The 12,799-nt window shown below is 38.5% G+C and overlaps 1 protein-coding gene across 2 annotated transcripts in view; it reads right to left on the bottom strand.

Annotated features, from left to right (window-relative positions):
* Positions 1–4,620, bottom strand: part of LOC5579809 (ras GTPase-activating protein-binding protein 1) — a 40,678-nt gene extending 36,058 nt beyond the window's left edge. For both annotated transcript variants that reach the window (XM_021838846.1, XM_001650995.2), the window contains exon 1: positions 4,074–4,620. The gene's annotated coding sequence lies outside the window, so the exon portion shown is untranslated. The remainder of the gene's footprint in view (positions 1–4,073) is intronic.
* Between the last annotated feature and the right edge of the window lie 8,179 nt (positions 4,621–12,799).

The following is a 12,799-nucleotide window of genomic DNA, read 5'->3' as shown; positions in this document are numbered from 1 at the left end:
ATTGAAAAGAGTGACTATGCATGTTCTGGCAAAAACTCCAGTAATGATTTGTAACAGATGCAGTCCATTTATTTAATTTACGTTGATGAGAAAGCCTCCCTTAGCCGAGTGGTTAGAGTCCGCGGCTACAAAGCACAGCCATGCTGAAGGTGTCTGGGTTCAATTCCCGGTCGGTCCAGAATCTTTTCGTAATGGAAATTTCCTTGACTTACCTGGGCATAGAGTATCATCGCAGGTACGATATACGAATGCGAAAATGGCAACTTTGGCAAAGAAAGCTCTCAATAAATAACTGTGGAAGTGCTCATAAGAACACTAAGCTGAGGAGCAGGCTCTGTCCCAGTGAGGACGTAATGTCATGAAGAAGAAGAAGAAGATGATGATAAGAAAATTAGCCATCTAAGGTCTTAAGATCTGAACCATGCTGAAGGATGTCTCAAGAACTCAAGAATTCATGGACCCTGTACGGCGAGAATCAGTCCATGGTATCCCACAATTTCCCGGAACTGGCTACGAAAACTGCTACGTTTAAAAGTTCTTGAAGTCGGTTGGTTTACTGGAAGTCCTGAGTCAAGATATGCCTCATACCGCTCCAGAAGCAATCAAGTTCATCGAAAAGGATACCGAGGGATCGAAATGGATTACCTATCGCTTTTGTTCATGATGACCTAATCGACCTGATTCGTGACAAAGAGACTACGGAGGAAATCTGGACAACTTTCGCTAACGTATATGCGAAAAAATCTGTTTCAACTCAAACGCTCCGGTAGCAACTGGCGAAGCTGAAAATGACTAATGGATCATCAGTAAAAGATCACCTGAAGACTTTCGACGAACTGATTCGGCAGTTAAAATCGGCTGGCGCTAATTTGGAAGGGGATGACCTAGTTTCACAACTGATCCTCTGATCCTCTAGTGACAGCATTGGAGAATCCTCTGATCCTCTAGTGACAGCATTGGAGAATCTTGTGGAGGACAAGCTGACGCTGGATGTTGTGCCGAGAACGTCTACTAGCAGAAGAGCTGAAGAAGAATGGTCGGATGACAGATGCAGACAACGAAAGATCTGGAAATTCAATGAAACATATAACAAAATGCTCGACACCAGGACATATGGCCGCTGAGGAATCTGACACTATTAGTGATGGAGAAGTGGCTAGGCTTAAGACAAAATTCAATACAGATGAGAGCAGCAGTCATCATCACCTTGCTAAATCGAAGGATTGTTTCACGACGTTGAAGAAACTACAGCGGCCAGTGAAGATTTGCGTTGCTAAGAATAATCAGTCGATTGTTGCTAGACACAAAAGTGCGATTGTTGGAGTGAATCGGAATCATGTTAAGATGGTAATAAACGATGTGTTCTACGTGCCGGAGCTAAGGTAAACTTTACTGACTGTGAAGAAAATAGCTGTGTCAGATATTAATGTAATTTTCAAGAAATTGGCGGCTAAAATGTGCCATTGATAGAAAGCTTCTACGAATTGGAACTGTTCACCAGAAAGCATCCAAAATTATATTCGAACGATGAGAAATGTTGGAGTTCTGACGATGAATTCAAACCAGCGGGGGAAGAAACGATGGGTAATCTCGAATCCTGCGATGAAGTTGAGGCAGAATACTTCCTGGAAGAGATATCTTCAAAACCACTTTCTTATCAGAGCTTAGTAGCTAGAAACAAGAGCCACAAGAATCAGAGTCAATTCCAATAAGCTAACCGACATTCGATCCAGTCATCGGTTAAATCTGACAAGCTTGAGCGCAGAGGATAATAATCATGAGCATGACTAAAAAAGCAAACTTGTGAAATCTTCAAGTGTTATCGAACGATTTTTTGTCATTTGAGTTATTATTGGTCTAAATTCATTTAAGATTATGTAGTAGAGGTACAAAACTAATTACTTTAAGCTATTTTTACAAATTTGTGGAATGATTCGGGGAATAATTTTCGTTTGTAGATAACATTCTGGCAGATTTCTTTGAAAAAACTGTGGTTAGGAAGAATTTGAGAATACTCAAAAAAATTCTGGACGAGTTTATGATAAATTCTTTGATTTTTTGGGTTGTTATTTCTAATCTGGCTTACCTTCCGGATGAGTTATGATGAGGTTCTTTCAGAAGGCAAGTTTAAGATTCCTTCTAAAGCCGCAGATTACAACAGAAAGTTAACTAGTAAATTATTCAGCAGGTCTGCAAGATATTGTTCCCGGTTTCCGCCAAAATTTATTCAAAAATGTTGCCCAGAAGATTCAAGCCAAAGTTACTTTCTAATTTTTGCCTAAATTTTTCCTTTGGAAATGTTTGCGAAACATTGAAATTAAGTCTTCCAGAAAGTTATCCAAGATCCGTATTTTTCTTGACACCTTGGTTTCTAAATGAAAGGTAGTAGTGACCCATGTTCGCATGGTCGACGTAACCACCAGCAATTTTCAGCAGACCATCGCGATTGGAAAAATGCGTTTTTGTGTAAAAAATGCAGTCGATTTTGCACCTGTTAACAATTTCAATCAAATAATCTGTGCATTTCATTTGCTAAAGAATGAAATTGAAAGGTTGACTTGGCAAGAATTTTTGAGTCATGTCATACTTTTTTATCAACTAAAAGCGCATTCATCACCTTATCCGAAGAGACAGTGTGTTCGATGAACGATTATATGGAAAAATTGACGTAAACACCTGGTAACTGTCATAGCAACTTGGTTCATACGCTAAATTATCCGAGCAAACACCAGACAAACCGTATGTTTGTTCAGATAAGTTGGTGTATGTTCTCGCGTTAATCCGTTTGTTCTTATAACTCAAATATTTTCAAACAAATCAGTGCTGCTGTTTGCATGTCAAACGAGTGTATTATTATCTGCATATATATCCATAAATTATGTAACTCTTAATTTTTACGTGCGGCGCACATCTAAAGCAAGCTGGATCCAATTCAATTTATATTAGTCTACTTCTATATTTTATGTTTGGAAAATGGTAAACAAATGGCTCGCTTTTTTGTATGGTTTTCTCTTCTTACTTAAAGATAGGTAGGTAAAGAGTGCATAGCAATGAGAAAATGCATTTTGATCTTATTGGCTCTTACGTTTACTATGCAAACATGGGCAGTATATCTGTCTTTATAATAAATAGCAATTTTCTGTTTATTGCTGTTTGAGTTTCAAAAGTTGATCAAAATTTAAATTTTATTGTCATCAGATCACGAAAATAGTGACCATTTTTTCAGTGACTGCCGGCCCTGCCAGGTCATGGAAGAAAAAGTGTTTTATTAGTGTTCTTATGAGCATTTACAGAGTTATGAACTGAGCTTTCTTTGCCAAAGTGGCCATTTTAGTATTCGTATACCCTGTGTAACACAGGTACGATGATACTCTCTGCTCAGGTAAGTCAAGGAAATTTCAATTATAAACAGATCCTGAAACGACCGGGAATCGAACCCAGACATCTTCAGCATGGCTTTGCTTTGCAGTCGTGAACATTACCACTAGGCTAAGAAAGCCACCCTAAAATTAATTTAAATAAATCATTAGAGTAATTAAATTGAGAGACAACCCAGGCAAACTTCTCGAAGACAAAATAATTTAATAATAACAATGATTCATCACGAAAAAAAACTACCCACAATTCCACATCCATGACCCACAGTGCCGTTGTTGGTTGGTGTGCGTGTCGCCCGCCATACACACATATCGCAGACAAAATCGTAGTAGGTAGGTGCTCTCTTCTGCTCCTTTATGGCGTCCGCGAACTGCGAAGCGAAGGCCCATTTTCCCAGCGAAAATCGGGCGTCTCATCGAATGGTCAAGCCGAACCCGGTCGACCCCAACCCTTCCAATCGGAGCACGTGCCCTGGTGGACTCGATTAGCTTTAGATTTGATATGAACTCCGTCCACGGACTTCACCTTTGTTGCCAATATTATATTTTCGCACACCCCTCTATCACTGGTAGGCAAAATTCTAGGTTAAAAATGGCATCATCCGTCATGTGTGTACAAAATAATAATCGCCCCAGATCGGAGGATGAGCCCCGAACTCCTCGGTCGGATCGAAAAACATCCTGACAGGAACTTACCTTTTCGGTTGATTGGAACACCAGGACGATTTATGTGGATTTTTCTTCCGCCGACTGTGACTTTGCTCCCCTTTTTCAATGTTGTTTCACGAAACCGGGACTGCGCCGCCTGTTCTTCGTCGTTTTTCACACTACTTTCTGCGACGACGACACGGAATAAGCGATCTTCCTTTTCTGCTGCCTTGAGGGATGTGCTTGTGGATCACTCTGTCGGATGAATTGGCCAAACACACACACTCACACACTGGACCGACCACACTTTCCTTTGGCGATGCTATGTTCCTCTTCCTTTTTTTTCGCGGTCGCAGTCTTGGACAGCAAATTCGGTTCCAAATTAATCCTACCCGGGATGTTTCCACTCCGAATAGAAATGGTTCCTTAGCAGCAAATACCGAACGTGTGTGAGAAAACGGCGAGCTAGGCTGTTTTCCGTTGAATTTTCCGTCAGAAAATTGATGAAAAATGCTGAAGAAAACTCAGTCCCGACTTTCTTGCGGATCACCACTCTTCGAAGCACTGACTGCGCTATCACTCACACTATCTGCTGGAGCTAGAAGACTTTTTCGCTACCCCGCTACGGGATGAGCGTGCCCACACCAACACACCCACGAAACGCGTGAAAAAATGATGGCGCTGATGCGATGAGTTCGACGCGGTTTTGTCGATCGGAATCGATCAACGAGCTGTCACTTCTATCTGTCATCGCTCGATCGATTTCCAGAGCTGCCAGATGATTTGATAAAAAATCTGTATCCACGAGGTTAGAAAATGTGTCCCATACAAAAAAATCTGTGTCCATACAAAATTTTTTGAAAGAAAATCTATGTTCCATACGAATCAAACCTGTGTCAGAATAAAAAAATCTGTGTAATACAGATAAATCTGTACATGTGGCAGCCCTGTCGATTTCGGAATAAGGGTATACACGGAGAGAAAACGTCGAGGGTTTCCTAGAATAAGTGCTGTTGCTGACGCAGTAGTTTCAAAATTTGCAAATTAAAAATTAATTCTGTGCACTTTTTTCAAAACGGCGAAATTGACATTGATGACAATATGAGAAATTATTGATTGAAATTTCCTCACAAGAAATTAATTCTCTATTTCCTATACACACTATTTTTAACCCGCATTACTTTTTATCATATTGATTATCAATTGATCTATCATTTCACCAATTATCATATTTTTCTATAATCATTTTGCCACACTAATTTAAGAAAAATATCGCCCAGCCCTTTTCGAAACATCGTTCTCATTGCGCCCTTCAGAATATTCGTCCTTTGTCAAATCGTAATTCCAATTGAGCCCATAGGCCTTTTCATGTGACAGATCCGTCTATGCATTTGTTTACATCGGTGGAGGACCGGTGCTAACGCGGGCCTGTCATTTTCATAGAAGAACTGTCAAAGTGCTTCCCGATCAGCTGATTTGAGACGTCATGTGAATAGGCCTATTGGCTGCGTCCAACTGACAAATCATCTGTCAGACTCGCCGATTTGTTTATCCCTTTCGTTTTCTTCTATGTTAATTACGCCGTGTTGAATCGAGCATAAAAATATAATAAAAAAGTTAAAAATAGTGAAAAATACCAGCATTCCTCACTGGTACTATCACTTAATGGCACAACCAGAAACGTACCGCTTTGAGAAGCCACGGGAACCCGGAGGTAAGTCTGTTATTTATGTTCCAGCCAAATCTGCTGACTGTTCAAAGCGATCAATGCGTAAAAAACACCGACCGTTCCCCCCGCATCTGATGGTTGGTTTTCTTCCTATTAATTAGATTCCCCGGTCAAGTGGTGTCTCCAGAGGAAATGCAGCTGAGTACATGGCTACAGGAAGAAGTCAAAGATCGACGCCTGCAATTGGGATAACATTCGTGTTCCCTATTGGATGACTCCCACTAGCGGTGAGAAGTGGTCCATTATGTATTTAAACAGGTATTTTGTGTACATTTATCATTATCTTTAGTAACATAAATGCCGTAAAAGTACGGTAGCCAAGAGAAGTGATGATTTTGGGTGGTGATCGATGGTAATATAGATGAAATTTCCACCGTACTTTCGCTTGCTCTGGATTGTTATTTTGTTGTTCAATAATTCCAGTTACTAGTCTGATGGATAGCATGAACTTTTATTATCACAAAATAACTAATAAAGTAATTTATTAGTAAGTTTTTGTGAAAGAAAAGCGCAAAAATATTGAAATGCCCAAATATAATGAAGATTACCAATTAGCCCTTTTGCCACCATATGTGTGGTGTGCAGGAAAAAAGGCGGAATAGCACACTAAGAAAAATCGAATCAAACAATTAATTACGCCGTTTTGTTTTTCATGATTTATCAACTAGTAGTTCGAGTAAAATATTTTTTTCTTGCATTTCTTAAAACTATGTTGCATGCAGGAACCAGCCAAGTATTAAACTCAATTTCTAAATTTTGTTAGATTCGCCCTTCTGAAAAAAGTTTCCAGAATTAGAATCAATTCTGACTCAACCTTCAATTGGTCAATAACCTAAGATTGTAAACCCGAAGAGGGATAGAAAAACAAACACGACCCAACATATGGGCAACAGTAACAAGTGCATTGACATCGAACCCGATCCTGTAGACAGAGGAAGGAATAAGAAAAAAGGTTCCTTCTCGAAAATTTCCCTAACTAACTTTCGAACTCCACAAGTGCGCCAGCCCTTTAAATGAACAAGCACCGCGTGAGGGAAAGAAATAATCGTAAAAAGAACCAAAATAAATGCATGACGGCTGCTTATCTGTACGCATTCTAATGCAACTGCATCTCGAATGCCTGCACCGATCGATGCGCATGGACAAAGTTTGAAAGAGCCCGGCGGTTAAGCGCAAGGGAAAATAGGCATAAATAGAAAGGTCGTAAATTGCGGCCATAATTACCCTTTGTCAACAAGGCAAAGACGCGTCCCTTTAGGTGGCAAGTCAACTTACCAGAAGGTAGTTGAACTATGTGGAAGTGATCTCCATGTTTCGTCTTGCTAAGGTTCTACAGAATCGGCAGCGATAATAAGGAAAGGCCCTAGGGACGATCGCCGGCAGGGTAATAAAACTCCCAAAAAAGTATACATGCGCAGCCGTCTAGTGGCGAGGGAGGTCCGATAGCGCTAGGATCGATGCATGACGGGATGATTATTTAGAGCCGGCATGCATCTATTGCGATAGAACAGATTGAACGCGGGAATGAAAAGTAATAAAAGTTGGGCCGTACTCGTAGGCGTGAGGAAGCAAGGGAAATGAAATGTAGTTTTAAGTTAGAATAATTAGGGTTTGACTTCTCTTTTTGTCCCTATGACCAAATGAGAAGATAGAACCAACTTAGCCTATAAAAGCGGCCTGACGCCGATGAATAAATGCTTGTTTAGTTGTCGAACTCCAGCTAAGAGGTTGTCACTCCTTCGAAAACCTACCCTTATACACCTTTAAACCTTCCATTCTTCCAGACTTTGGGCGTGAGTTCTCTTGTCACTTCTCACCGAACTATAGAAGTGCCAACCCTCACGCAGTCCTGGATTAAAGGATTTCCCAACTCCCTTTCTCCTTTTCCAAACGTATTTTTAAAGACTAGACTTTGGGTGTGAGTCCTTTTGCCACTTCTCACCGAACTATAGAAGTGTCAATCCTCACGCAGTCTAGGACTTGGAAGACGTTAATTTTCATTTCAAGTCTATCAAACTTGAAAGGAAAATAGGAAAGATTCCTTATTTACGATTCACTCTCTAGCGGAAAACGAAAAGAAAAACGGAGAAGAACACCGGTGTCGACCGTCAAAACCTTCGCGAGTAATAAGTAAAACGGTCGTCACAGGTCGGACTTCGACATGGTGGCTCCAGAGAGGAAGTAGAACTCTCCGCGCGTTAGTGAAAAGTGTTAAAAGTGTAAAGGTGTAAAGGATAAGTACTCTAATAACGATTAGAGTACGGAAGTAATTGTGGATGACAATTGTATAATTCGACAGCATACCGAAAGAACTTAGGTCGATTGATTGCATATATCACACAAAATTTGTCGCAACAATCACCGAAGTCACATTTAGAAGTGTTCAAGTAAATATATATAATTATAGATGTCTAACGACGCCCGGATAAAAACGTATCATTCAGTGAATGGGATAAACCATTAATGTACAATATAACGTATTAGATACAATACAGCGTATTGTAATTGAATGTCGAGCAATATTATTCTTGTTTGGATATATAGTTCAAAAACAATATAATATATTGTAACAGAACATTGTATTGTTTTTAATTGGTTTTATACCTTACAATTTTGGTCAAATTCCTATTTTCGCGTAAAACAACTGTTGCTTTTTTCTATGTAGCTTTGCTGAAAGAAATAAACAAAACAAGTTCAGAAAGCAAGAAATGTTGGGTGAAAAATATTCAAAAAGTAAAAATAAGTAGTTTTTTAGAAGTCACTTGACATTAGCTGTAACGACGAATGCAACCATGATACAGTTCGTTGAATTGTTTTTGTATTGTACAACAATACACGAATTGTTAATCAAGACAATACATGAACATTATATCGTATTGTATTTTCAAAATTATTGTATGAGAAAATATCTATATTTGTATTGTTACGATACTTAACCACCCATACATTATATTGCAAAAATCTCATATACCGTACAGTGAACTGTTCAAAACAATATATTGTACTGTAATTGTATTGTCATTTTACATATACTGTATTGTATTTCCAATATATTGAATGGTACTGTTACAATACGTTATATTGTTATTGTATTGTATTTTTTATTCGGGCGCCCTTTTAAAACAAATAAAGGACGTTGCAAGCGTATTTAACGAAAGAGAACGTCAATATCTCAAAATCAAAGATTCGGAAAGCCATAAGCGTTGGATAAACACACCAATCGCTAATAATAAATTATGTGAATCAAGGCATTACAAGCTAACCTTGTGGCCTGGAACTAATAAGCAAAAAGAGGTAGTGCAAACTGTATCTAAATTCCGATATGAACAGCCAAAACCTCTAGCTGCCAAATATAAGGCAGCACTATCAAAAGATTTTAACAATCTTAAGTTGAAAAATTAATATATATATAAAAAAAATAGTCGGCGCTCAATGAGCTCGACAGAGTAAAAGACTACGGTCTGTGTTCAAGATATATATATATATATATATATATATATATATATATATATATATATATATATATATATATATATATATATATATATATATATATATATATATATATATATATATATATATATATATATATATATATATATATATATATATATATATATATATATATATATATATATATATATATATATATATATATATATATATATATATATATATATATATATATATATATATATATATATATATATATATATATATATATATTAGCGTGTTGGGCAATTTGCTTATATCACAGACAAACAGACGTAACACTTCGAACAAATCTCGATCAAAATCATAGTCACGAGGACGTACACGCCCAATGCTAAAATCAGCGTGTTTGGCCGACGGGCCAACAGATGGCGGTAGTGTGTAAACGTCAAACACGAACAAAAACGATGCGAGCGCTGCGGGTGGTGGATTGGCCACCTACCATATTTTTAAATCGACCGTTAAAAAGGTGGTCGATGGACAATGATGAGAGTGTGACGTCTGTTTGTCTGTGCTTATATCTTTGCGTTTTACTTTCATTGCCTCCGTTATCTGCTTCCTTGTGGGTAATACCCTTTTAGTCTCAGGGGGTTCAGTTTACAGGTTGGAAGTTATTGGTTTATTGTTTATCTTTTGTATTGGCCCTTGTGGTTTAGGATTAGGCTTTTCTATTTTGTCGTGTTCCTCTGTCGTAGTTTCCTTTTGATCACTAATTGAAACATGAATCAAGTTTGATTCTTCCTTTTTAATTTTTACTTGGCAAAACATTTCTTTTATGTCACCCGCTGTAGAAAATGCTCCTTCCCTGAATCTGGTGGTTACACCAAACGACGAAGTAGTAGCATCGGGACCAGATAACAGTGTGGAATTTAGAGAAAATCCCTTGTTCTTTGCCGCTGCGTCAAATACTAAGCGTGGCTTTGGGGGGTGCTTGTTTCTATTATAAACAATGAAATGAGGAAGGTAGTAAATCTCCTTTTCCCATTCTTCCAGCTCTTCTTCCGAGAGCTTTCTTGCATACCCTTTTTTGACATAGTCATTTTTAATAGCATTCATCCAGTCCTTCACCTCATCCTTTGCTGTGAAACGCGATTCTTCATTCACTAGGCGTCTATAAGCCTGTGTGTAGCTCTCGGGTAGCTTGGTATTATCCTCTTTCCAAAGCAGTCCAATCTCATAACGACCTCCGTCGTATTTTAATGTCTTTTTTATAATTTCCTTTGCCCTGGTATCTTCTTTGGACTCTGGCATGATGGCTAGAACCTTTACGCCAAAATCCTCCACTGAGAAATATTTACGGAGTGTTTTATTTAACTCCTCATCTTCTTGGATCATCATAACGCGATCCTCGTGAACGTTCCCACTTATGTTTCCAAAGATTAGCCACCCAAGTGGCGTCTCTATGGCTATTGGTTGGTTTGGCCCCGCGTATTTTCGTTTAAGGGGCGTCAATAAGTGGCTGTGATTCAGTCCAATGAGAATTTTGGGTTGTGCCCTTTTATAGGCGACGATTGGAAGTTCCCTGAGATGTGGATAATCTTGGCACATTTCTTGGTAATTAATCGTTTGAATCGGTAGCTGTAAATTAGCTACTGTTCGCACGTTTTCAATTAAATATTTGGAGCCATTCTCTACTCCTTTTATTTCAAACTTTACCTTAGTACTGTATTTTTCTTCTCTTGAATGGTTCTGTGTCCACTTTATTCTTAAGGGAGTGGGAATCCCTTCTAGTTGAAGTTGATCGGCGATTTCGTCATCGATCAAAGTTAATGAAGCTCCAGGATCTAGAAACGCGTACGTTTCTACAAATATATTCCCATTCCTTAGAGTCACAGGAATTATTTGGTAAAATACCTGCGACACTACTTGATGGTGGAGATTCGTTTGTGCTACCGTAGTAGTATTTGCATCGTCATTTTTTTTTGCCCCGACGGTTTATTTACGTGGTTGTTGACAGGCCTTTTGAAATGGAGCATTGGATGATGTTTTCCTTGGCATCCTAGTTGTCCACATCGTTTTTCATTATGGCATGGCCCACGATGTTTTTTCAAACATACGAAACAACCTCGATTGTTATTTACTGCCTTGTTTCTATTCCAGGGGGTCATTTTTCTGAACTGGGGACAGTCGTTTACGCGGTGATCTTGTTTGCAGATGTAACATTGACCACTAGCCTCTTGGTGCAGATTAATTCTATTTCTGCGTTCCATCGGATAGCGGTTCATTTCCCTTTGAACGTCTGCTCTTGGTTTTATAAAATCTTGTAAAATGGTAAAGATCTTGGAGAGTCGGTACGGTGCTCCCGCTAGCAGAGTTGGAGCTATTTGTCTCCATCCGCTTGACCTGCTGATCATAGGGTAGTTTAGCAACAATGTCTTCTACCAACCTTGGATCCGTTAAATATTCAAACTTTTTCATAGCGTTCAAATGAGAAACGAGGTTCTCTAAAGTGTCCGCTATTTCTATTACAGTGAAATGGCCACCGGGTTTTATTCTCTCGACATCATCCCGGAGTTCCTTGTATATTCTTTTGAATTGGCCGTACTGACGTTCCAATCTTTCCAGAATTTGATTTATGTTGGAAGGATCCAACATTAGCGCTTGAACGCTTAACGCCTTTTGCAATCGAATAAGGTTTTCCGAATTCGAGTATTCTCCTGTTTCTGTGGTTTCAAGGAATTGTCTCTTGAAACCATGCCATTCTCTGGCGATACCGGAAAAGGTTGGTAAAGTTGGTAACTGCCGTCTCATTAGGACGGATAAAACCTTTCCTTCCGTTATTTCTTAGCCATTTATGGATTCCTCTGATTGTGACCTGAATTTTGATCGTCGTATTACTTTGGCAAGACTTTGTAAAACATCTTGCTTAGAGTCTTCTTCTTTTTCTTTTTCTTCTAACTCTTCTTTGCATTTTTTAAGCTCTTCTTCTAAAGAGTTGAAATGAGCCTTAGTTTCCCTTTCGACTCTAGCGTGTTCCTCCGCTTCGTAATTAATTTGCAACAGCTGTTTGCGCATTTCAGCCATAGCAGATTCATCCTCAAAGCATTGAATGCAGAGCCAAGGTTCTTTTGGCTTCGGAGCTTGAGTCAACCCGGTACAATGAAGGTGAAACCAGTGATCGCATTTGTCACAAGCGACCATTGTTCCATCTCCGTCCGGTTTGATGCAAAGCCGACAATGACCTTGATCATTTATAACGAATTTCGTGTTTGGGCATCACGAATTTCGTACGGAGAGTTATGAGAAAATTTTATTTACGGCCCAATGTCTTGGTATGGGAAGCCTTTCTTGACGTGTTGGTGGTAATGGGTACCTATTTGTTATGTTTTTTTTTTATATCTCTTGAATACAGACCGTAGTCTTTTACACTGTCGAGCTCATTGAGCGCCGACTATTTTATATATATATATATATATATATATATATATATATATATATATATATATATATATATATATATATATATATATATATATATATATATATATATATATATATATATATATATATATATATATATATATATAAATAGTCGGCGCTCAATGAGCTCGAC

The sequence above is a fragment of the Aedes aegypti genome, chromosome 1, assembly GCF_002204515.2.
Source record: "Aedes aegypti strain LVP_AGWG chromosome 1, AaegL5.0 Primary Assembly, whole genome shotgun sequence".
In the NCBI taxonomy this organism is placed as follows: Eukaryota; Metazoa; Arthropoda; class Insecta; order Diptera; family Culicidae; genus Aedes; species Aedes aegypti.
The sequence above is the reverse complement of the archived record's forward strand: the minus strand, read 5'-3'. Positions and strand labels throughout refer to the sequence as shown.